At 36.0% G+C, this 10,216-nt stretch overlaps 1 pseudogene; it reads right to left on the bottom strand.

Moving 5' to 3' along the window:
* Positions 1 to 570: 570 nt before the first annotated feature.
* The window catches only part of LOC103663113, a 52,541-nt pseudogene continuing 42,895 nt past the window's right edge, over positions 571 to 10,216 (bottom strand).

The raw sequence follows: 10,216 nt of genomic DNA, 5'->3' as shown, positions 1-10,216 counted from the left end.
ATTTTTACCAAATTTAAAAATGAAAAACATAGAAGATATTTTTAAATGAGAATATTTATTCAATTCTATATAAATGAATATGACAACCTAAATGAAGTATGTGATTTTCTAGCAAAAACTTGATTATTTATGACATTTCTCCAAAACCCAACATAGTTCCATGTTCAACATTAAAAAAAAACAAAAACAAAAAGTCACCAGCAGTTGTTACTTTAGAATTCCTACAGAATTTCATGTCTTCAGTTATATTCCCTGTTTCAAAGCATGAATTGCTTTTCAGGTGAAAAACTTGGGATGGCAGAAGTTTATTCATGTGCAGTGAGGGAGAACCCAGGGTGGAAAATAGTGGTTCATTGCTCTGGTCAGACAACCAAGTGAGAAGGTAGTTATTCCTAGAACTTCTCAAATAGGGAATACTGTACTGATCTACTGAGAGTTGAAGTAGCAGGAGCTTCTTTGGGAGACTGAAGATTACAACAGTATTGCTTCTCCTCCAGGGAATTCAAGACCAGGGTGTTGGTACAGCTAGACAGTGGCTCTATTTTGATGTTCTAACTTTAAAAGTATTTGTTACATCACTATGCATGGTAACCTCATTCAACCTGAGTCCCATCATTATTGCTGTTGAGTTTCTTCATTTGATACTTAAAAAATATCTCTTACCAGTGTGTAAAAGGCATCTTCGACAATCTTCTGGTCTTGGCTGAGGTTTCAGTGAATAGAATCCCATAACTCTTGGCCAGTTCGTGGGCTTGTTTTGTGTCAACTGTCCTTGTTGACAAATCACACTTGTTTCCTACTAGCATCATAGGTACATCACCTGCATCTTTTACTTGCTTAATCTGTCCCCTGGAGAAGTTAATGACTGCAAATGATTTGCTATTATTGATGGCAGATACCCAGAGGAAGCCTTTACCTGTCCTCATGTGTTGATCTCTCATGGCATTGTACTCTTCTTGACCAGCTGTACACAGTATGTCCAACAGACAGGTTTCACCATCTATAACCACCTGTTTTCAGTAAGAATCCTCTGTGGTGGGATCATATTCATCTACAAAGTGGTTCTGGATTAGCTGGCTTGTCAGTGCACTTTCCCCAATATCACTTACTCCAACCACCACCAGTTTGTATTCACACCAGCAAGAACTTTGAAATTTGCTGCCTCCATTTCAGATGGATTTAGGACCACAACTGGGAAGAATGCTGGAGACCCCAGAATTGCCATGAACAACCTTCACTAGGAATTAAGTCCAAATTATTTTAACACTTAAGCCAACCAGTATTGCTAATTCTATTTAAATTTTTTAAATCTAAATTCTATTTAAGTTATTGCAAAGAACTAAGAATATAATGCTTGCAACATCTTTTTGAAATCAGCAGAATATATTTTTTAAAGATTTTATTTATTTATTTGACAGAGAGACAGCCAACGAGAGAGGGAACACAAGCAGGGGGAGTGGGAGAGGAAGAAGCAGGCTCCCAGTGGAGCAGGGAGCCTGATGCGGGGCTCGATCCCAGGACCCTGGGATCATGCCCTGGGCCGAAGGCAGACGCTTAATGACTGAGCCACCCCAGTCACCCTGAAATCAGCAGAATATTGATATCAGCATCTGTCAAAGGTAGATAATATTTATAAAAACAATAACAAAAACCCTCAAGGTCATTTTTGAATGTTAGTGCATAATCCAAAATGAAATTAGATTCTAATTAAGAATAAAGAGCTAGTATCCAAGACCTATAAAGAACTTATCAAACTCAACACCCAAAGAACAAATAATCCAATCAAGAAATGGACAGAAGACATGAACAGATATTTCTCCAAAGCAGACATCCAGATGACCAGCAGACACATGAAAAAGTGCTCAACATCACTTGGCGTTAGGGAAATACAAACAAAATCACAATGAGATACCACCTTACACTAGTCAGAATGGCTAAAATTAACAAGTCAGGAAACAACAGATGTTGGCGAGGATGCAAAGAAAGGGGAACCCTCCTACACTGTTGGTAGGCATGCAAGCTGGTGCAGCCACTCTGGAAAACAGTATGGAGTTTCCCCAAAAAGTTGAAAGTAGAGCTACCCTATGACCCAGCAATTGCACTACTGGGTACTTACCCCAAAGATACAAATGTAGTGATACGAAGGGACACCTGTACCCCAATGTTTATAGCAGCAATGTCCACAATAGCCAAACAATAGAAAGAGCACAGATGTCCATTGACAGACAAATGGATAAATAAGATGTGATATATATCACACATATCTATCTATCTATCTATCTATCTATCTATCTATCTATCTATAATGGAATATTATGCACCATCAAAAAATGAAATCTTGCCGTTTGCAGCAACGTGGATGAAACTAGAGGGTATTATGATTCCACACTTAACACCATTTTGTTCCCTTGACCAAAAGATGGGCTGATGATCCAAACTAGAGCAATTAAAGTTTTCTGTTGGAAAGGGAAAGGGGCAATGGTGTTTCAGTCCCAGTTAAAGCTGTGTTCTTGAAAAGGGAATATAAAAACTGGAGAGCTTAATAGGAATCCAATATTTTCCATTTTATAGACTAGAAATAGAGAGAAAGCTGGTACAGAAAATAAAAAACTGATAAAAGAGATGAAAATATAAAAGCCATAAAAAGACATGGAGAGTAAGGTAGAAAGTATAGACGAGGTTTCTCACAGTGTGTTGAGCCCTGGTGCCAGGCAATTCTATGCTAAGATGAAGGTTCTCCTTCGGTTTGTGGTATGCCAGAATCTTTATATTTCATTTCACATTATTTTTGAGCTAGAAAATGGGTGTAATATTTTAAAAAGATAAGATCATGTATTTTGTATTTCTTTTAAATTATAGCCTTCTTTACTTCCCAGCCATTAAAGCATTTCCATGGTCCAGGGGAGAGTCACATAATCTGGAACAAAGATGTCAAGTGTATGGTAAATGACAGCTTTGGTGTTCCAATAAAACAGTAGTTTTGCAATCGAGGCTCAAATGAAAGACAAAAGAATTTTAAAATTCCAATATTTTTTACGTTAAAAAAATGTAGAGACCTGGGTTTTTATTTTACTATATAGAAAGAATCTTGGGATATTATGGAGAGACATCTGAGTCTGTAGAGTGTCTAGAGTAAGAAAGAGGGAGAAAAGAGCAAAAGATCAGATGCTGTGTCTTTAGTTCTCTATTCCACCCCTAATCTAGTTCACCTGATGATAAACCTCAAGATGAAGATTGGGTAGTAATAGAGGAACCCCAGAAGGTATATGTGTATGTGAGGGTTGCTGAAAAGAAAGGAGCCCCACAATTTCTTGGATCTAAGGAGGAGGCCATTTGGCTGAATGTCCCACACCAACATGGACACACTCAGCTGAGTGGTGATGGCCAAATGGCCACAGACTACACCCTATCGTACTCTCACCCTTACCTGTACACATTCTGTGCATAATGAGTGAATGTCTCAAAGACACTGTGTGTTCTCAGTGGAGAACAGAGAAATCATTGATTCATTATGGAGGGTAGTTCTTCAGGAAGGGATCAAAGGAACATATGGCTGAGATTCAGCAGAGCAGCTGCGGCAGAAAAGTCTGAGGAGGGGCCACATCGGAGTAGTGGAGCCTGTTTGTAGAAGCAAAGGGCCCTCGCGGCACTGACTGTGCAGAGAAAAAATGAGACATAAACATGACTTTCATCAGCCACAATATCAAGAATAGATAACAGCAAGATGAACAACAACCAAGTGGGACAAGGGACGTCCTAGAGAAGGCTGCTAACCAATTTGAGGTTTTTGGTTTTTGTTTCTTGGTTTTTTTTGGTTACCATTGGCTAAAGATGATAAGTAATCAATCAAATCAGTTCTTACCTTTGAACAATTTATTGAATTTAATGATTTTTGAGATCAAAATTCCAATTCGGGGATTCATTTGTTTCATTCAATCATGGTTTTGTACTGCTAAATTGGGGTATTCCATGAACGGAAAGAAACAGTATAAGTAGAACTTACTTATGTCAATAGTTGATATTGCACTAAACTGGTTCGGTTGATACAATAATAATAAAATCTTCATTGCCTTTCCACAAGCACATATGAAATAAGTTGCCCCTCAGGTGAAAATCCTGAGGTGACTGAAAACACACATGTCACAAAATGCTGCAGTGTGCATGTGTTGGCAGTCTTGGTGAAGAAACAAGTTACCTCATTCTTCTAAGTACTTCCTCCGTCCTTCAAGAAAAGTTGAAGGAAGAGTTGGGGGTGGCAACATGGGTCAGTATCAATGGAAAGGGAAGAAAGTAAGGGCATGAGCTTTCTATTCTGCGTGTCAGTTTGGTCTCGCTGAGTCAGTTAGGAACCTGCCACCCTTCTCCATTGCAGAGTAGTATCTGCTCAGCAGGACTTTGCAAACTCTACAGGTCCTTACAAAATAGGTTCTGCAATGTTCAATAATAGCCCACTGTAATTAAAGCAACTCCTTTTTTAAGGTGCTTAGGCTATTTTGATAAATTGAGAAGTCTCTAAATCAGTTATCTCAGCAGGTTTCCTAAATTGTCGATTAACAATTTAGATAGTTTTTGGGTTTGATTTTTGTTGTTGTTGTTGTTGTTGTTTTTTAATCTGTTTGAGTGACTGTGCTGGGCCAAATCTAATACTTATCCCATCAATTGCCCTCTTCCCTTTCAAAAACTTCACCTCTAAATAGAGACCCCTGGGAGACAATCTTTTTCGAAATTGCATTTTGTCTTTGCTATTAATGATGCTTAAAGGGTGTGAAACGTTAAATCATGACCCTGTAGGACTTTGGAACTTTTGCTCAGCCAAAGTGTCATTTTATTTTATTCTTTAGGGTTGTAATTTTTTATACTAATGTAGGATTTAGCGGTAGACTGTAATTAAGCTGTAGTTGATGGGCCTAACTTTTATAAGCAATTAGATGTATTTGCTTTTTTTGCTCCTCTACTGAGAATATGCACGGGCTTTGTGGAATCACTAAGATGTATCCCTCTGCCCCCACTTTTCTTTTGGTTCCTGCTCAGTGCAAAGAGAACACACAGCATTCTGCAATGTTTTTATTCTATTATTGCTTGAAATATTGACTTCACATTCCGCTGGAGAAATTGAATGAGTGCAGGAATGTAGCATACTATTTAAGCATCTATGCCCTTCCATTTTATGTTTTTCTCACCATATAACCTTTCTATCCTTCCTACAATTCTGCCCTTTTTATATTACACACAAAGGTGAAAATGGGCAGGGCTCAAAGGCCTAGAACATCTTATAACTATGCAAGAATACAAGAGACTCGATTATGACATAGCTCTTCGAATATTTTTCACCTTTAAAAAATAAGAAAACAAACCAAGTCAGAATTTAGACTTCCAAATTACAAGGAAATTGGCATCTATAGATGCTAAGATATTGTCACAATTGGGCCAAGTGCCTTTTTTTCCCAAATTATTGGGAAATAATTTTTAGTTACTTTCTTTTTAGTTTTTAGTTACTTTTTTAGTTACTTTCTTTAAAACATCCACACATATGATTACTGTATTGTGATACCTATGTACTCTTGAGAAAGAGCATTGATGAAAATCATTAAGTATTGTTTCATCAATAATTATGTGTTTTCCATACTTAGTGATGGAGCTAGCCAAAAGACCATTTTAATCATTACTGTATCCTTTTCTAAATCATTTCTTACTGTTTACAAAATTATAAATAAGTGTTGCTACTTGCTATAATCCCAACCTTAAAATACATAGACACACACACACACACATACACACCCCACAAACACAGGCACACATACAGTTTTACATATCATGTGTTATTAGGGGAAGGCTGTGGTAGAAGTCTCTGAGGCTCCTACCACTCTTGATTCCCCATAGCAACATAGTTTTTAGATCAGTCAAAACCCCATAGAGACATATGCAAGAGTTCACATCTTTTATGCTGGACCTCCTCAGGATACACTAATTTGCTACAGCTGCGCCCATGCCCATTCCCTCCCAGGTTCCTGGCAAGCCTGACCTTGATGGTTGACAGGTGTGGGAGCTACTGGCTCAGGGGGAAAGAAAATTAACCCTGTTTCTGCCGGAGCCCTCTTATGCCTGAATGGGAATAATCTTCACTTCTCAGCATGAGAAGCCAGTATGAATTTTTTAATCAGTCAGAAAGCATTCTATTCCCAAAAGCATTGGCACACAAGATTATAACTAGAGATATTTCCTAGAAGCAGGAAGATGAAGATAGGCAACAGCTGGTTCAGTAACCATGCTAGAAGATCCTTTAACATTCTTAGAAAAGAAAATATTTAGAATTCCCTGACACATATGGAGAAGAGGAAAAAGCTCTTGCTCTGTTCCTCCTTCACAATTTGCCCTCTTCAGAAATAAAAGGAGGGGGGTACTTTTATAAATGTTTTAAAGGATTGAGCCATTTTGAAATGGTATATTTTTGACCATTTTAATTATTTGATTTGTTTTCTTTTTTGCTTGGTGCACAGTCAGAGGTAAACTGAAATGGCTTCTGCTGGTAGTGGGCCATCGTAAAAAGCTCAAATGACAGTGGGAAATTGCTTTTGTGATGAAGGGAAGCATTAATAAAAGCTTTGCTCATGTTTACCCTTTTAAATTGGCCCTAGAGGAGTTGATTAAACTACCCCATTGGCAGTGGCTGGTTGATACATAGGTTATGAAATGTTTTATGCCGTAGGTGGTGGTTGAGTTTGGAGGTATCTACATTTTTCTCATCTGGTTTGGTATGTCATTGAAGTTTCATTTAAACTCTTTGTCCCATTGTGATCTGGTAAAACTTTACGTCTTTGCCCATAAAGAAAATATTGTACTTTTATGAAAATGTCATATTTTGCTTCTCATAAGGCTTTCAAGACACCGAATTATTCTATCTGGGATATCAGGGCTTCAGTAGATACTGGCGGCTAGGAATTTTTGTTTGTTTGTTTTTAATTTAAAAGAAAAGTAACACAAGCAAAGTCAAAGTAGGATTTTTTTTTTAATGTGAATTTCTTGAATTTAACTATACGTTTGAGATACCGAAGAAAGTGCACTAAATAACTTTTATAGCTCACTTGGGAGTCTTCCATTTGAGTCAGAGAATAAGAAAAGATTCATGTAGTTCAGCTGTCTAAGGGTACTCAGCGTGAGAAACCAGTGCAGAGTGAAGGCTCCCCTAGGATGGCCTATCTTATTCCCACTATTGTGCTATTCCTTAATGCTTGTCTTCTCACCCTGAACAGCATGACAGGTGCTGTGCTCAGAGCATCTGCAAAGGCAGTTAGTAGAAGACAGGATCTCTTATAGAAACTCAAATGTCCTCCTTAGAGGATTCAGTTGATAAAGGTAATATTTGATTTCTGGAAGAATTCTATTTAACTTTATTTTTGGTTTTGAATCTTGAAATTTTCTCCGGTGAAAGGCAGCTAGTGAGAGTCAAAGACATTCATACATTTTTGAATCACTTGGTTTTTCACAATGAGTGTATAAAGTATAAATTTTTATCCTAACTTTGTAGATGAAGACTGTAACCATGAGATGTTGAATTCCTGCTCAGACAGCTAATAAGTGTGAGGATCCCAGTATTATCCTGGTTTGCCTGGATCCAAGACCAACTTCTGTCCTTTGTAGTAAGTTTTCTCCTCTGAAAGAAAAAAGAAATAGGGGAATTAAGATTTTCCTTAGAAATGTGTAATGTGATGAGTCTTAAAGAGTTTTCAGTTTAACTCTTCTTCATTTAATATAGACAAAAATGAAGACCTATAGAGAAAAAGGGACTAAGCCCAAATCATACTGTTCTTTTTTTTTCTTTCGTATGGTTTAAAATTATATAGGCTTTTTTAATCATGTATTTCTTTTTTTCTTTTCTTTTTTTTTTTTGGTATAACTTTTGTATAATTTATTTAGAGTAATAGTTAAATAAGCTTTAACTATATCCGTGTAATCATCATCATAATCAAGATATAGAACAGTTCTATCACTCAGCCCTTCTTTTGTACTCCTTTATGATCAGTCTTCCTACTGCTTACTCCACACATCACTGATAATGCTTGATGTCAATATAGACCTATTTTGCCTGATCTAGAATGTTGTGTATTTGAAATCATACAGCACACAATTTCTTTAGTTTATTCGTTCATGTAGCTGGGGTATCATAGTACTGTCTTTTTTTACTTGCTGAAAAATATTCCATTATATGGGTATACTATGCTTATCTACTCACTTGGGTTGTTACAGGTTTTTGCCTATTGAGAGTAAAACCTATGTGCAAGGCATTTCATACCTCGTAGGTAAATACTTAGAATTGCTTAGTTTTTTGGTAAGAAACTGCCAAATTGATTGCCAAAATGTTTATTCAATTTTATATTCCTAACCAGTAGTGTATGAAACTTCCAGTTGCTTTATATCCTAGTCAACAACTATAGTTTCAACGTTTTAAATTTTAGCCATTCTGGCTGTTACAGCAATATCTCATGGTTTTACTTTTCATTTCCCTGAGGCTTAGAGGCATTGGGCATCTTATGTTTGTTAGTCATTCACATTCATGTATCTTCTTTGGTGAAATATATATTTGAATCGTTTGCCCATTTTTTTTAATTTGGGTTTCTAATTTTCTTCTTGAGTTGGAAGAATGATTTTTATATGTTGGATAAAAGTCCTTTATCAGATAAATGTAAAGTAAATATGTTCACCTAGTTTGCGAGTCACCTTTTCATTTTTTTAATGATTGTCTATCTATCTATATATCTAATTTTTTTTTGCATTCTACCTAGAAACATTTGCCTAAATAAAATTACAATGATTTTTCTCCTATATTATCTTCTGGAAATTTTAGTTTAATATTTTAAGTTTTGAGTTCATTTTTGTGTACATTATGAGGTAAGGTATATAGTTCATTTTTTTCCCCATAGGGATATCTATTTGTTGAAAATGTTATCTTTTCATGATTTCAGTTTTTCACATACTTTTTTAAGATCTACTGACTATGAGCATGTTTGTGTATTTCTACTCTCTCCATTCTGTTCCATTGATCTATACATTGCTCTTTACACCAATACTACACTGTCTTGATTACTGTAGCTTTTGAGTAAGTATTAAAATCGGGCATGTAATCCACTTTTGAAAAGCTGTTCTGGCTATTATAAGTTCTTTGCATTTTCATACAAATTTTAGAATCAGTTTGTCAATGTTGAAGAAAAAGTCTGATGGATTTTATTGGGATAGTATTGAAATCTATAGACTAATTTGGGGAGAATTTACGTTTTAACCATGATAAGTCTTCCATAACTAGGTTCCTTTTACTTGTCCTAACAATGTTTGAATTATTCACTGGATATCTTGAACATATTTTGTTAAATTTATCCCTAAATATTTCATGTTTTTGTATGCCATTACAAATAGTATGTTTTATTTGAAATTTTATTTTCTAACTGTTCTTTTCTAGGATAGAAATACACTTGATTTTTAATTTGATTTTATATCCTATGACTTTGTTAAACTCGCTGTTTTTTATAGCAGTTTTGTTGCTCTTGATTCCTTAGAATATCTTATATATGTAATCATGTCATCTGTTCACAAGGACAATTTTATTAATTATTTTCCAATCTTTATATTGTTTTTTTTTTTTTTTCCACTTCTTGCACTGTGTATTACCTCCGGTACAGTGTTGAATACCAGTGAGGAAAACAGTCATCCTGACGTGTTTCCAGTCTTTGGGGAAAGCATTCAGATTTTTATTATTATATAGGGTGCTCACTGCAGGTTTTTCATACATGTCTTTTATCAGGTTGAATAAAGTCTTCTCTAAGCCTCATGTGCTGATAAATTTTAACTTGAATGTTGAATTTCTTCTTCATTCTATTAATATGCTCAAATACATTGATTTTTTAAATTGATTTTTATATTTTTAAAGATTTATTTATTCATTTGAGAGAGAGAGAGTGAGCAAGCACACGAGTAGGGGAGGGGCAGAAGGAGAGAATCTTCAAGCAGACTCCCCGCTGAGCGCAGAGTCCAATGTGGGGCTGGATCTCATGATCCGTGAGGTCATGACCTGGGCTGAAACCAAGAATCCGATGCTCAACGAACTGAGCCACCCAGGGGCCTCAGCACTGATTATTTTTTAAATATTAAATCAACTGTTTAATTCCTGATATATACATCATTCATACATACATACATACACATACATACATCAGTCAACATAATT

The sequence above is a fragment of the Ursus maritimus genome, unplaced genomic scaffold (genome assembly GCF_017311325.1).
Source record: "Ursus maritimus isolate PB19 unplaced genomic scaffold, ASM1731132v1 scaffold_12, whole genome shotgun sequence".
Lineage (NCBI taxonomy): Eukaryota > Metazoa > Chordata > Mammalia > Carnivora > Ursidae > Ursus > Ursus maritimus.
The sequence above is the reverse complement of the archived record's forward strand: the minus strand, read 5'-3'. Positions and strand labels throughout refer to the sequence as shown.